We start from the raw sequence: 12,816 nt of genomic DNA, 5'->3' as shown, positions 1-12,816 counted from the left end.
TTGCCCATCTAAGATTAATAATGTCTTGGGTGACGGTGACTAACACAGAAGGGTAGAGCAATTTCTTTCTGAAACACAAAGCAAATGCATCTTCATTGTTTTGGATCCTGTCGTAAGAAACAGCTGTTTCTGTTATAAGCTGCTGTTTCATATTGACTGAATGAATCCTACCTGACTTGACAAAATGTAATCTCGGGGGGGTTTAAACTAGATGTGCAGGGGGCAGGGATCCAGATTACGAGAGAAGATAATATGATGAAGGATAGGGACAGGTGGGGAATACACGTTTCCCAAATATTAATTGTGTAAAGGAGAAAGGTGAGACAGAACATGTGTTGGAAAAGTTACATGTACAGAGGGTTGGTCAGAAGGAGCAAGGGGTTAAATGTGTGGAAGGTTTGGGTGATCTTGAGAAGGTCATCAAAATTCAAGGTGCAATTAGGCTGATGGAAGTTCAAGGAGCTGGTTTAGGTACAGTAGACAGTGTTTTAAGCAAAGAGAGGAGGAATGGGCTAAGAATTCTATACTTGAATGCGCGTAGTGTCAGAAATAAGACAGGTGAGCTTGAAGCTCAGATGAAAATGGGGAACTACGATATTGTTGGGATAACGGAGACATGGCTGCAAGGGGATCAGGCCTGGGAATTGAGTGTACCAGGGTATACGTGCTATCGTAGAGACAGAAATATGGGCAGAGGGGGTGGGGTGGCCCTGTTGGTGAGGAATGAGATTCAGTCCTTAGCAAGGGGTGACTTCGGAAGTAGAGTCTGTGTGGATTGAGCTGAGGAACAGTAAGGGTAAAAAGACCCTAATGGGTGTTGTGTACAGGCCCCCAAACAGTAGCGTGGATATTGGGTACAAGTTGATTAGGGAGTTAACATTGGCATGTGCTAAAGGTAATGCAGTCGTTATGGGAGATTTCAACATGCAGGTGAACTGGGAGAATCAGGTAGGTGCTGGACCCCAGGATAGGGAGTTTGTGGAGTGTTTAAGGGATGTATTTTTGGAACAGCTTGTGCTTGAGCCAACCAGGAACGAGGCTATTTTGGACTTGGTGATGTGTAATGAACAGGAATTGATAAGTGATCTTGAAGTAAAGGAGCCATTAGGAAGTAGTGATCATAACATGATAAGTTTTTATCTACAATTTGAGAGGGATAAGGGCAGATCAGAGGTGTCAGTGTTGCAATTAAATAAAGGAGACTACGGAGCCATGAGGGAAGAGCTGGCCAAAGTTAAATGGGCGGATGCCCTGGCAGGAAAGACAGTGGATCAGCAGTGGCAGATATTCTTGGGGATAATACAAAAGATGCAAATGCAGTTCATTCCAATGAGAAGGAAGGATTCAAAGAAGGGGAAGGGGCCACAGTGGTTGACAAAGGAAGTCAGAGATTGTATAGCATTAAAGAAAAAGAAGTATGACAGGGCTAAGATGAGTGGGAATACAGATGATTGGGAAAGTTTTAAGGAACAGCAGATCTTAACTAAAAAAGCAATACGGAGAGAAAAAATCAGGTATGAGCTCAGTCTAGCCAGGAATATAAAAGGGGATAGCAAAAGCTTTTTTAGCTATGTGAAGAGAAAGAAGATAATTAAGAACAATGTTGGCCCCTTGAAGAATGAATTGGGAGAAATTGTTATGGAAAACAGGGAAATGGCAACAGAATTTAATGCGTACTTTAGATCTGTCTTCACCAGGGAGGACACAAGCAATCTCCCAGATGTATGGATGGGCCAGGGTCATAAGATATCAGAGGAATTGAAACAGATTGACATTAGGAAAGAAACTGTGATGAGTAGACTGATAGGACTGAAGGCTAATAAATCCCCGGGTCCAGATGGTCTGCATCCAAGGGTTCTAAAAGAGGTGGCTCAGGAAATTACGGATGCATTGGTAATCATTTTCCAATGTTCCTTAGATTCAGGATCAGTTCCTGAAGATTGGAGAGTGGCTAATGTTATCCCACTTTTCAAGAAGGGAGGGAAGGAGAAAACGGAGAACTATCGCCCTGTTAGCCTAACGTCAGTCGTGGGGAAGATGCTTGAGTCCATTTTTAAGGACGAAATAGTGGCATATCTTGATGGCAGTAATAGGATTAGGCTGAGCCAGCATGGATTTGCCAAGGGCAAATCATGCTTGACTAATCTGTTGGAGTTTTTTGAGGGTGTAACAAGGATGTTAGACGAGGGTAAGCCAGTGGATGTTGTGTACCTAGATTTTCAGAAGGCATTCGATAGGGTGCCACATAGGAGATTGGTGAGTAAAATCAGAGCTCATGGCATTGGGGGCAGGGTTTCAACATGGATAGAAAACTGGTTGGCAGATAGAAAGCAAAGGGTAGTAGTGAATGGGTGTTTCTCGGACTGGCTGGAGGTGACTAGTGGGGTACCACAGGGCTCTGTATTGGGACCACAGCTCTTTACGATTTATGTCAACGATTTAGATGAGGGCATTGAAAACTATATCAGCAAGTTTGCTGACGATACTAAACTGGGTGGCAGTGTGACATGCGAAGAGGACGTTAGGAGAATACAGGGAGACTTGGATAGGCTGGGTGAGTGGGCAGATACTTGGCAGATGTCATTCAATGTGAATAAATGTGAAGTTATCCACTTTGGAAGCAGGAACAAGAGGGCAGAGTATTGTCTGAACGGTGTAGAGTTAGGTAAGGGAGAAATGCAAAGAGACCTAGGAGTCCTAGTTCACCAGTCAATGAAGGTGAATGAGCAAGTGCAACAGGCAGTGAAGAGGACAAATGGAATGTTGGCCTTTGTTACAAGGGGAATTGAGTACAAGAGCAAGGATGTCCTTTTGCATTTGTACAGGGCCCTGGTGAGACCGCACCTGGAATATTGTGTACAGTTTTGGTCTCCAGGTTTAAGGAAGGACATTCTGGCAATTGAGGAAGTGCAGCGTAGATTCACTAGGTTGATTCCTGGGATGGCAGGGCTGTCTTACGCAGAGAGATTGGAGAGATTGGGCTTGTACACACTGGAATTGAGGAGATTGAGAGGGGATCTGATTGAAACGTTTAAGATAATTAAAGGATTTGATAGGATTGAGGCAGGAAATATGTTCCAGATGTTGGGAGAGTCCAGTACCAGAGGGCATGGATAGAGAATAAGAGGTCAGTTATTTAAAACAGAGTTGAGGAAGAGCTTCTTCTCCCAGAGAGTTGTGGAGGTGTGGAATGCACTGCCTCGGAAGACGGTGGAGGCCAATTCTCTGGATGCTTTCAAGAAGGAGCTAGATAGATATCTGATGGATAGGGGAATCAAGGGATATGGGGACAAGGTAGGGACTGGGTATTGATAGTGAATGATCAGCCATGATCTCAGAATGGTGGTGCAGACTCGAGGGGCCAAATGGTCTACCTCTGCACCTACTGTCTATTGTCTATTATCTTATTTGAATGGAGGGGTGTCAGGTTGCCCTGACCTGATTTGATAACCATCTCTGACAGCTGTTCAGGTTTGTCTTGATTGAAAAACAATTAAAAAAAAAGAACTGGCTTACACACAGAGGGCAAAGAGTGGTTGTAGATGGGTCATATTCTGCATGGAGGCGGGTGACCAGTGGTGTACTTCAGGGATCTGTTCTGGGATCCCCTACTCTTTGTGATTTTTATAAATGACTGTTCTGGGAAGTGGAGGGACAGTTTAGTAGATTTGCTGCTGACACAAAGGTTGGGGGTTTTGTGGATAGTGTGGAGGGCTGTCAAAGGTTACAGCGGGATATTGATAGGATGCAAAACTGGGCTGAGAAGTGGCAGATGGAGTTCAACCCAGATAAGTGTGAGGTGGTTCATTTTGGTAGGTTGTATAAGATGGCAAATTATAGCATTAATGGTAAGACTCCTGGCAGTGTGGAGGATCAGAGAGCTCTTGGGGTCCGAGTCCATAGGACACTCAGAGCTGCTACGCAGATTGATTCTGTGGTTAAGAAGGCATACGGTACATTGGCCTTCATCAACCATGGAATTGAGTTAAGAGCCAAGAAATAATGTTGCAGCTATATAGGACCCTGGCAGATCCCACTTGGAGTACTGTGATCAATTCTAGTCGCCTCACTACAGGAAGGATGTGGAAACCATAGAAAGGGTGCAGAGGAGATTTACAAGGATGTTGCCTGGATTGGGGAGCATGCCTTATGAGAATAGGTTGAGTGAACTCGGCCTTTTCTCCTTGGAGTGATGGAGAATGAGAGGTGACCTGATAGAGGTGTACAAGATAGTGAGAGACATTGATCATGTGGATAGTCAGAGGCTTTTTCCCAGGGCTGAGATGGCTGCCACAAAGGGCATGGTTTTAATGTGCTTGGAAGTAGGTACAGATAACGGGTAAGGTTTTTTTTAACGTACAGAGTGGTGAGTGCGTGGAATGGGCTGCCGGCGGCGTTGGTGGAGGTGGAAACGATAGGGTCTTTTAAGAGACTCCTGGATAGGCACATAGAGCTCAGTAAAACAGAGGGCTGAGAGTTCTAAGCTAGGGACATGTTTGGCACAGCTTTATGGGCAGAAGGACCTGTATTGTGCTGTAGGTTTTCTATGTTTCTAAAAACTGAGTGACTGTTCAAGAAGGGGATTAGTAAGGGAGGTCACTGTGGTGAACTATGTGCCTGTCTGGACACGCCCCCTTCTGACTGCTCCTGTGGCTCCTCCCACAGACCCCTGTGGACACGCCCCCTTCTGACTGCTCCTGTGGCTCCTCCCACAGGCCCCTGTGGACACGCCCCCTTCTGACTGCTCCTGTGGCTCCTCCCACAGACCCCTGTGGACACGTCCCCTGCTGACTGCTCCTGTGGCTCCTCCCACGGACCCCTGTGGACACGCCCCCTGCTGACGCCCACAGACCCCTGTGGACACGCCCCCTGCTGACTGCTCCTGTGGCTCCTCCCACAGACCCCTGTGGACACGTCCCCTGCTGACTGCTCCTGTGGCTCCTCCCACAGGCCCGTAGACACGCCCCCTGCTGACTGTTCCTGTGGCTCCTCCCACAGACCCCTGTGGACACGCCCCCTGCTGACTGCTCCTGTGGCTCCTCCCACAGACCCCTGTGGACACGCCCCCTGCTGACTGCTCCTGTGGCTCCTCCCACAGGCCCCTGTGGACACGCCCCCTGCTGACTGTTCCTGTGGCTCCTCCCACAGGCCCGTAGACACGCCCCCTGCTGACTGCTCCTGTGGCTCCTCCCACAGACCCCTGTGGACACGCCCCCTGCTGACTGCTCCTGTGGCTCCTCCCACAGACCCCTGTGGACACGCCCCCTGCTGACTGTTCCTGTGGCTCCTCCCACAGACCCCTGTGGACACGCCCCCTGCTGACTGTTCCTGTGGCTCCTCCCACAGACCCCTGTGGACACGCCCCCTGCTGACTGCTCCTGTGGCTCCTCCCACAGACCCCTGTGGACACGCCCCCTGCTGACTGCTCCTGTGGCTCCTCCCACAGACCCCTGTGGACACGCCCCCTGCTGACTGCTCCTGTGGCTCCTCCCACAGACCCCTGTGGACACGCCCCCTGCTGACTGCTCCTGTGGCTCCTCCCATAGGCCCCTGTATAAAGGCGATCGAGGTCTGATCCTCTGCCTCAGTCTCCAGGATGTAGTATGATGGTCACTCACTGCTGGTTCCTTCTTCCAGTCAATAAAAGCCGATATCTCGCCTTTACATCTCAGAGTGAGTTATTGATGGTGCATCAATTTTATTGACTGGAAGTTTTAAAACATGGAAACCGTTTTACGTCCGGAAAGGTTGGATTTGGACCCTCAAGACCCTGAAGCAGCTGTTGCTTTTGAACTCTGGCTTGCATGCTTCCAATCATACTTGGAGGAGGTTCGTGCAACTGACCCTGCCGTTATGTACAGAATTCTCCTCTCGAGGGTCACCCCAAAAGTTTATTCCATTATCCGGGACCTGCCGACCTACGAAGGGGCACTGGACGCCCTCAAAAGACAGTACCTGCGGCCGGTGAACACCGTCTACGCAAGACATCGTTTAGCTACCAGGCGACAGCGGCCTGGAGAATCGAGCGCCGAGTTTCTCCGAGCACTACAGACACTCGTCCGAGCTCAGTCACCAAGACAACTCTGGGGGAGTTACAAGATTCAGCCGCTGAGATGGGAGAGACTGTACATACAACTGTTGCCCGAGTGCTTCACCAGTTGCAGCTTTATGGGAGAGGGGCAAAGAGAAAGCCACTGTTGAAAACAGAAAAATCACATGAAGTCTTGGCTAGAATTTGCCAGAAGGCATGTGGGAGACTCTGAAATCAGCTGGAAGAAGGTTCTATGGTCTGATGAAACCGAAATTGAGCTTTTTGGCCATCAGATTAAACGTTATGTTGTAAGCCAAACACCACACATCATCAAAAACACACCAACCCTATGGTGAAGCACGGTGATGTCTGAATCATGCTGTGGGGATGCTTCACTGGAACAGGCCCTGGAAGGCTTGTGAAGGAAGAGGGTCAAATTAATGCAGGGAAATCCTGGAGGAAATCCTTATCCAGTCTGCAAGAGAACTGGAATTTGGGAAAAAATTTGTTTTCCAGCGAGACAATGACCCCAGGCATAAACCAAAGCTACACAGGAATGGCTTCAAAATAAAGTTAATGTCCTGGAGTGGCCAAGTCAGAGTCCAGACCTCAATCCAATTGGGAATTTGTGGCCGGACTAGAAAGGGCTGTTTGCTCACAATCCCCATGCAATCTGACAGAGCTTGAGCAGTTTTATAAAGAAGAATGGGGCAAAATGTAGTGTCCAGATGTGCAAAGCTGATATATCCACATAGATTCAAGGCTGTAATTGCAGCCAAAAGTACATCTACTAACTACTGACTCGAATGGGGTGAATACTTATGCAATCAATTATTTTGTGTTTTATATTTAGATCGCTTTATAGAGATCTGTTTTCACTTTGACACAGAAGTCTTTTTCTGTTTTAGTGTTAAAAAAAAGCCAAATTAAATCCACTGTGATTCAATGTTGATGAAAAATGAAAACATCTAGGGTGGGGGTTGGTGGTGAATACATTTTATAGGCACTGTACATTTGTAATATTAATAAAACTCTTAGATAGCCACAAGGATGATAAAAAAATGGAGGGCTATGTGGGAGCAAAGGGTTAGATTGAACTTAGAGAAGGTTAAAAGTCCGTCACAACATCATGGGCTGAAGGGCCTGCACTGTGCTGTCCTAAATGTTTCCTCAAAGCCCATTTTAATCAAAGTGATCATCGTGTTGCTGAATGGCAGTGATTAGGGTTTTGCTGGTTGGTCCATGAACTACACGGTTGAAGGAAGGCAGCTGTTCTTGAACAATACACATGAAATGCTGGAGGAAGTCAGCAGGTCAGGCAGCACCTCTGGAGAGGAATAAATAGTTGGCATTCTGGGCCAAGACCCTTCATCAGAACTTAGTTCTTGAAACAGGTTCAGCTTCTCACCAAACACCAACAAATCTCTCTGGATATACACCACCAGGTTCAAGAACATCCACTTCCCTTCAGTTTCTTTTCATCCTCATCCCATTCTCCAGAGAAAAGCACTCATAATGCATGCTCACCACTCAATCTGAGCCTCCTATCATGTTGTACACCTCTATCAAATCTCCCCCATCCCATTCTCCAGAGAAAAGCACTCATAATGCATGCTCACCACTCAATCTGAGCCTCCTATCATGTTGTACACCTCTATCAAATCTCCCCCATCCCATTCTCCAGAGAAAAGCACTCATAATGCATGCTCACCACTCAATCTGAGCCTCCTATCATGTTGTACACCTCTATCAAATCTCCCCCATCCCATTCTCCAGAGAAAAGCCCTCACAACATATGCTCTCTAATCCAAGCAGCATCCTGGCAAATCTCTGCACCCTCTCTGAATCATACACATAATGAGGTGACCTTGTCATATTCACTGTTGTAAAAATAGTGTAAAATATACATTTACGCTTTTTCCTCTGTGAATGCTGTCTATCGGTTGCCCTGTGCCCGTGATGCTGCTACAAGTTTTTCATTGCACCTGCGCAGACATGGACAGTGCAGATGACAATGAAGTCAACTGAATTTTCACTTTGTTAGTGTGGGGCTTTTGGCTTCAGTACCTCCTGCCTGATGGTAGATGTGAGAAGACCGCATGGACCAGATGGTGTGGATCTTCAATGATCGTTCAAATTCAAGGTCAGGTTTATTGTCATCTGACTGTACATTTATACAATCAGCTGAAACGACATTCCTCCAGACCATGGTGCACCCACATGTATCACACACAGCACATAACTTAAAATATTAGCACAGATGCCTTGTAATCTTAACATCTAAATAAAATGTGTTTTGAGAGGATGGTCATGGAATGCATTATATCCATTTTTCCAGAGAACCTGAACTCACTGTGATTTACCTGCCGGTGAAGCAAGTCCACGGTGGACACTGTTCTCCAATAAGATGGTGGCACACTCTGTTGCTGCGGTCTCCCTGGGTCATCTATGGTGCAATTGTCTGTCCAGTATGTTGTTCTTATGATTGCATACACTGCTGAATATTTATGAACACCAAGTACTGCAAGTCTACCTCACTAGCAAGCTGCTGTGCGTCACTGGCTTACTATGTTGCTGCTTGCTACAGCCAACCTGGTAAGAAGGCATCGGAGACAGAACATGGTCCAAGAAATGGAACAGATGTTTACCTGTAGCGTTTGCCTTATGATCACAAGACCCTGTTGGACATTGATAATATGAAATACTGCAAGTCCAATTAATTGGAGGGCGAGCTGTGTGGACCAGGCTCTCACGCGTGAGTGTAGGAGACAGGCAGACTAGAGTCCCTGCTGGGTTGGCGACTGGCCCCTTCTGTTGGTGCTGCTCTCCAGTTTTCACCCCCAGAAGACACGATGGATTGCCTGCATCTTCAGCTAACCCAGATGAGGAACTGCTCTGGGCTTGTTCTTGCAGAAACGTGGCTCCAGGACATCACATACACTATCAATCTTCAGCCCATGTCATTTAGGGACTTGTGCTAATATTCTTTATGACTGTACATACCTTGTTTGCAGTGTTATGAAGGATGAACAGCTCTGATGGGCAGAAGGGTGCAGGGTTGCCCATGCTCCCCCCCCCCCCCCCAGGAGAATCACAAACCGTTACTGTTGCTATGTTGCTCATGAGAGAGAGATGAAATGAAAACATGCCAGAACCTCTGCTACAGATAAGAGAGAGATAAGAGAGACTTGTTGATTCACCGTATTATGACTTCTGAGAGGGTCATTTATCTTGTACCATTCTGTTCATTAACATTCCTCAGTAGACAGCCAGAGTGGGCTGGTTTGATGGACACGGTCATTCAAAATTGATTGATAGCTGAGACCCCGTGAGTAGGGATAAAAGTCAGGTCTGGAGAGACACCCTTCAGACACACCAGGAGGCACACTCGTGGACACTGACTGAGTGTTGGAACCCACGAGAAGGTGTGGGGCATCAGAGACCGAACAAAGAGATCGGTAAGTAAAACTCAAGTGTTATAGCAGGGCCGGTGGGGACTTGTGTGTGTGTGTGTCCATTCCTGCCAGAGTGACGAGTCCACCGTAGAAGAACAGTCTAGCTGAAGGACAGAGGGGTCATAACTGAATGGCCACGACGACATGACAGATCAAGAACGCAAAGGAAGGTTTGCCTGCCTGTAGCTGTTACTGCCTGCTCCCTCTCCCTCCCCAACGATTACAACACAACCAACATCTACCGCAGCACGTATGAACTGAACTTTATACTTCTCTGACAATTCATTATCCCCTAGACATCGATAGAACTTGTTTATTATTGCTTATTATTATGCCCACATTTTAGGATTATTATTGCTAACGTTTATTATCTATATATTTGCATTATTGATATTGATTTGCATATTTTATTAACAAACACTTTTAAATATAGTACCACCAGACTCCAACGGATTCTTCTTTCTCTGCTGGTTAGACACCCAGTTACGGGGTACGTAACAGCACCTTGGCCTCACAGTTACATTGTACATGTCTAGGTTGATTGACAATTAAACTTGATCTTGACAACCTCTGGAGCATCAGCACTGCAAAGGTATTTACCACACCTACATCTGTGTTTATTGACTACAGTTGCACCTTCAATACTATAATTCCAGGCACTCATCAGCAACCTCCAGACCGTAGAAATCAATGCCTCCCTCTGCAAATGGATCCTTGGATTTCCTGATCAACAGTAAGAATAGGAGGAAACGCCTCTGCTGTGATTATTCTCAAACCTGATGCTCCACCCGGCTGTCTTCAGCCCTTCTCTCTGTACTCTCATGATTCTGCTCCTACTCCACCTAGTGGTTTGTAGCTGACACTACAAGTGTCCAATAGTAATGAAATGCAGTCGAGGATGGAGAGGCAACCCAGTGACATGGTGTCACAACAACCTTTCCCTCACCGTCAGAAAACATTGGAACACTTCAGGAAGTGTGGGGAGAGGCACTGTTTCCTCTAGGGTGCACAGCCGTACGGTAACATTAATACTCCTTTGTTGTCATGCAGTGGGAGTTGGAGGCAGCTAGAAAAAGTTTGAAATATGATTTACCTCAATTTTCATTCTAAATATTCAGAGTATGCATATTACAAAAAAAAATTTGAAGCGCTGAGCAGCTTTCAGGCAGTGTAAAAATTTGACGCGTGACCTACTGGGCAAGGCATCAGACTAGTAACCTGAAGGTCACTGGTTCGAGCCTCAGCTAAGGCAACGTGTTTGTGTCCTTGAGCAAAGCACTTAACCACACATTGCTCTGCGACGTCACCGGTGCCAAGCTGCTTGGGTCCTAGTGCCCTTCCCTTGGACAACATCAGTGGCGTGGAGAGGGGAGACTTGCAGCTTGGGCAACTGCCGGCCTCCCATACAACCCTGCCCAGGCCTGTGCCCTGGAAACTCCAGGCGCAGATCCATGGTCTCTCGAGACCGACGGATGCCACCACAAAAATTTCCACACAGCTGACAGAAGATCTAGGGAGCACTTGGGGAAGGTGTACAGACGCTGTCTACATCGCGTTGAGATTGAGAGGGGTGAGAATTTCACGATCCCAGGAGTGAACATCACCTAGAGCCTTTCTTGGTCCATCCACAGCCAAGAAAGCTCCTGAACATCTCTACTTCCTCGGGTATAATTTGACTTTTATCGATGCACCACCTCAGAGAGCATCCGACCTGGGCGTATCATGGCTTTTGGTATGGCGCCCGCTTTGCCCGTGGCCGCAAGAAACCGCATTGTTTGAGGACACAGCTCAGCATATCACAGGACCCAGTCTCCCCTCCGTGGGCTCCTATCTACACCTCGCTCCCACGGTAAAGCAGCCAACATAATCAAAGACCCCACCTACCCTAAAGTCTTTCTTCTCCCCCCTCATAAATCTCTTCCACTCTCCAATGCCAGCCCATCCTCTCTTAGATATGGGGGTGAGAACAGCTAAACGGCCCTCAAATGTTAACCATTTCATTGCCAGGATCATTTTCACATATCTCTTCTAGATGGATGTGGTCATCATACAGGCAATATATGCACCCAGGCGACTGCCAGTAGCTGTTCCCTCCTCTGCATGGTAATCACTCCCAGATCTCACCAGCATCGCACACTGTGTGGCCCACTCTTCCTTCCTACCCCCACTCTCGGCAGCTCCCTGCAGCTGGACTAGATCATGTTCTCCCACCCTGTGGGACTAGCCTCACGACCCAACCCCGTCTCAGTGCTGTTCTCATTAAAGGTGATTGCAACACAGCAAAAGGGAGACATGCTTATTCATTGAGTGGCTAGGAATTGGGATTGTGTTCCCAACGGGCGTCTACATCAAGGTAAGGATGGACCTGTAGCAGCTGGTGCGCCACAGGGTTGGATGCAAATGCACCAGCTGGATCAGTAAGTTTGAGAAAGTCAAACCAGCACAAGGCAATGGTCAGGTGAGAGAGAATCATGAAAAGGGACGTGAGTGGCAACTCTTCCTTTTGCATGGAGGGTGGTGAGTAAAAACCATCTGCCAGAGAAAGAAATTAAGACAGCTACAACAATATTATCTCGGTAGGTTTGGTTTAGCCAGTTTTATGCACATTTCTTTTTAGGTACAGGAGTGGAACGTGGAGTGGTCTTCTGCTGCTGTAGCCCATCCACTTCAAGGTTTGGCGTGTTGTGTGTTCAGAGTGCACACCACTGTTGTAATGCGGGGTTATTTGAGTTCCTGTCAGATTGAACCACTCTCTTTTGACCTTTCTCATTAACAAAGTGTTTTCATCCACAGTACTGCCATTCATCGACGTTTTCTGTTTTTCGCACCTTTCTCTGAAAATTCGAGTGTGTTGTACATGGACGTCCCAGGAGAACAGCAGTTCTGACCTCATTGAACCACCCCATCTGGCACCAGCAACCATTCCAGTCAGAGTTGCTTAGATCACACTGCTTCCCCATTCTGATGCTTGGTCTAAACAACAACTTGACCACGTCTGCATGTTTTTATGCATTGAGTTACTGACATGATTGGCTGATTACAGATTTGCATTAAGAAGCAGGTGTACCTAGTAAAGTGGCCTCTGAGTGTACACAGTTTTTTAAACGAGTGTGCGACTGGTAGGGTGGCAACAGGAGTGATATTGGCTGAATGTGGGAAATTGATCACCGTGGGTTCAACCATGGACTGGCATGGCCGAAGGGCCACGCTGTATTGCTCTATGACCTTATTCAACCTGACCTGCAGAGTATTACCATCATTTTCACACAAACAGCTAGAGGAACTCAACAGGTCAGGCAGCATCTATGGAAGGGGAGTTTCCAGCCGTTG

General features: G+C 47.2%; 1 non-coding gene across 1 annotated transcript; it reads left to right on the top strand.

Annotated features, from left to right (window-relative positions):
• Positions 1–125, top strand: LOC132396231 (small nucleolar RNA SNORA26). The gene has a single exon (XR_009512922.1). It is a non-coding gene; the product is annotated as a small nucleolar RNA SNORA26 (small nucleolar RNA).
• Positions 126–12,816: the final 12,691 nt, after the last annotated feature.

The sequence above is a fragment of the Hypanus sabinus genome, chromosome 6, assembly GCF_030144855.1.
Source record: "Hypanus sabinus isolate sHypSab1 chromosome 6, sHypSab1.hap1, whole genome shotgun sequence".
Classification (NCBI taxonomy): Eukaryota; Metazoa; Chordata; class Chondrichthyes; order Myliobatiformes; family Dasyatidae; genus Hypanus; species Hypanus sabinus.
This window is presented reverse-complemented; position numbering and strand designations above follow the sequence as displayed.